Raw genomic sequence first — 3,551 nt, forward strand, 5'->3', positions numbered from 1 at the left:
GCGACGTAAAATCCCCTAAGCGGATATCAACGTCAGATGGGGTTATAACGAAGTGGCCTATGAAACGGCCCGCGAGTGGTGACGATCGAATGCGTGCTCGTGTGAGTATCGCGGATGTTCGATTTCCGGCGTGTAGTTCTGTAAAATGGCAGTCATGCCCAGTGTAACACTCCAAAACAGTCGCAGCAGAGGTGTCGGACAAGGCGGGGTGTGCACGTGACGATCGATCGGAGCTTGGCAGATTTTGACGTAGTTGGCGGTACAGTTTTTGCTCCGCTGGAGCAGGTTAAGAAGTCAGGAAGTCAGTAGCACATGGGTCACGATAACAAACGGCTGTTTTTGCCCCCAAAGACCTTGAAATGCAGTGTGTGTAAGCATACTGCTCTTCCCCCCACACCTCAGAAGAAGAGGTGTAGCTGTCTAGACGGTAGAGTCCCAGAAACCTGGCCAGGGAGAGGGTGACGTGTCCAGCGTGTTTGTAACGTCCTGCCACACGTCCAAATGAAACCTGGATAGAAACCAGCAATGAAGTTGTGACACGTTTCCAGGGGTGTAAGTTGTAGGACACAGGCAGACAAGGCTTGTTTCGGTAAATTCGATATCTTTTATTAGACCAACTCAAATAGACGGGAAAATTCTTCTTTGCAAGCTTTTGGGAAGCATCGTTTCCTCAGTGTTTGTATCCAAAAGCTTGTAAAGAAGAATTTTTCCAACTATTTGAGTTGGTCTAATAAAAGATATCGGGTTTACCCAAAGAGCTTGTGCACATTTTCAAGCACTAGGTTTTGTAGCTGGTTGCCTATCTTTATAGCTGGACAGCCATTTTTATGGCTTGATAATCACTGTGCATGTGAAACCGGTCTACACTTATTGCGCAGTGAACCAGGTAATTGTGTAATATATGTCACAGGCAGCAGAGGCCCAAGAGGCAGATTTCAATTGCCTTCATCCCTGCTGAGCCAGAGTTTAACATGTTGCTTAATAGGTTACTATGATGTTTAATGTGGATCATTTGGAAGGAGGTGAGGTGGGAGAAACGGTCCCAGGTCTGAGCTGTGCATCCAAGATCGCTAGGGGCTCAAGCTCACCGTCTGCAGGCGTCCCGCATGTGAGACTGCATACAAGAATTCCTGTCGGGAGAAACTGAGGTCGCCTGATGTGACCGGACTTACCGGCCTTGTGCCAAGAAGACATCCAGAGCATGCAGGGGTGCACTAAGTGGTACAGCAGCTGAGCTGCTGCCCGAGGGGTAAATGTATGAGGGAGGATTGCAGTGAAACCCAGCAGTGACTCTTTGGCCCTGACTGCTGTTGGCTGGTTTCAGCCCTCCATGCTCTCTGGGGTGGGTCAAAGAATCGTAGAAAAGTAGGGCTGGAAGGGAGCTCCCATCCAATCCCCTGCCATCAGCTGCAGGAACTGAACTGACCTGCCATCCCTGTTCCTCGGGGCTAATAAAAAATCCCAGGGTCCGAGGGGTTTAGCCAGCTTGTGTTGCAAAGCACTTGGGATTTGCTTGGAAGGCGCTAAATCACTGCAGAGCAAATCCTCTCCTTGCTGGCTTCTTTGTCAGTGCTGCATGCTGGTCTTCGGCTTCACAATTCTTCCTGTAACGAGCAAATTTGGTGATGTATAATCACTGCGATGTATAAATCAACTGAACAGGAAGAGGCTGGTGACTGTCAGAGAGGGGAGAGAGAAGAAAATAAGGAACAGCTAGTGTGGAGCATGGCATTTTAAGGCATACCACTGGGTGTCAGCATCCGTCTAAAATTGAGTGGATCGGTGTGTTTTATAAACCTCTCAGATGTTACAAGGTGGAGCTGTGGATTTGCGGCCCTGGCGAGCTCAGACGAAGAGATCTTGACCTCTGGGTGAGGGTGGCCCAGCTGCGTTTCATGCTTCTGTTGCTCTGTCTTTCTTTTCTGTCAAAATTGTCACGGTCTGTTCTTATTGCAAGAAAAGCAGGTTGGGATTTCAGTGTTTCCCTCGCGATGTTGGTTTCGGAGGCCTCTGCTCCACATTACATAAAATTCTGCAATGAACTGGTGAATTGCGCAATAAATGTAGACCGGCCCCATGTGCAAAGTAATTATCACGCTATAAAAATGGCCGTCCAGCTACAAAATAGCCACCTAGCTACAGTGTGTGTGCTTGAAAACATATCCAGGTTTAGTTTGAATATGTAGCAAGGCAACCTCAGCCTGCGCAGAGGGGAAGGAAGTTTGTGACGGCTCCTGTTTCATCATGTTGTCTCATGTTGTCGTTAATAATTTTGTGCTGGGGGGAGATGGTTCTTGGCTTGGTGCACGCCAGCCAAATTGTGATGTAGTTGCTGCCTGCGGTGTTTCTGGCGCAGCTTATAGTAGGCAGACATGACTTGCTGCAGGGCTGTCCAGCTTCTGTGTGTCCAGGAGCTGTGTGGGCTGTGGTCTCCTTGCCCCAGGCCACACACAGTATGGGCCCTTCCCCATGCGTGTCAGCGGTTGGACAGCCCTGGGGGCTACAGAGCAGTGTTGAAGGCATTGTAGAATCATAGAAAATTCAGGTGGGAAAGGACCTCCAGAGGTCACATCCAGTCCAGCCCCCTGCTCCAAGCAGGACCAGCCCCAACTAGATCATCCCAGCCAGGGCTTTGTCTAGCAGGGTCTTACACCTCCAAGGATGGTTAAGGGCTTGCAGGCCAATTCCTACGAGGAGAGACTGGGGCACCTGGACCTCTTCAGCCCCCGCAAGAGAAGGTTGAGAGGTGACCTTGTGGCTGCCTATAAGTTCATCACGGGGGCACAGAAGGGAATTGGTGAGGATTTATTCACCAAGGAGCCCCCGGGGGTTACAAGAAATAATGGCCACAAGCTAGCAGAGAGCAGATTTAGACTGGACATTAGGAAGAACTTCTTCACAGTTCGAGTGGCCAAGGCCTGGAACGGGCTCCCAAGGGAGGGGGTGCTCTCCCCTACCCTGGGGGTCTTCAAGAGGAGGTTAGATATGCATCTAGCTGGGGTCAGCTAGACCCAGCCCTCTTTCCTGCCTATGCAGGGGGTCGGACTCGATGATCTATTGAGGTCCCTTCTGACCCTAGCATCTATGAATCTATGGATGGAGACTCCACCACCTCTCTGGGGAGCCTGTCCCAGCGCTTCACCACCCTCCTGGTGAGACAGTTTTTCCTAATATCCAACCTCAACTTCCCTTGCTGCAGCCTGAGCCCATTGCTCCTTGTCCTGTCATCTGCCCCCACTGAGAACAGCCCAGCTCCATCCTCTTTGCAGCCCCCCTGCAGGGAGCTGAAGGCTGCCATTCAATCCCCCTCAGTCTCCTCTTCTGCAGACTCAATCAGCCCAGTCCCCTCAGCCTCTCCTCACCGGTCCTGTCTGCCAGCCCCCCAACTATTTTTGTTGTCCTCTGCTGGACCCTCTCCAGTGTGTCCGCATCCTTTCTGCAGTGGGAGGGGGGGAGGGCAGGGGGAAATTGGACACAGGACTCCAGATGTGGCCTCCCTGGTGCTGAACAGAGGGGAAGAATCACTGCCCTGGATCTGCCGGCGACGCTCT

At 51.4% G+C, this 3,551-nt stretch overlaps 1 protein-coding gene across 1 annotated transcript in view; it reads left to right on the forward strand.

Moving 5' to 3' along the window:
- TMEM160 (transmembrane protein 160) overlaps positions 1–3,551 on the forward strand; it is a 6,404-nt gene that overhangs the window by 1,363 nt on the left and 1,490 nt on the right. The gene's annotated exons all lie outside the window — the stretch shown is intronic.

This window comes from Alligator sinensis, unplaced genomic scaffold (assembly GCF_000455745.1).
Source record: "Alligator sinensis unplaced genomic scaffold, ASM45574v1 scaffold107_3, whole genome shotgun sequence".
NCBI lineage: Eukaryota > Metazoa > Chordata > Crocodylia > Alligatoridae > Alligator > Alligator sinensis.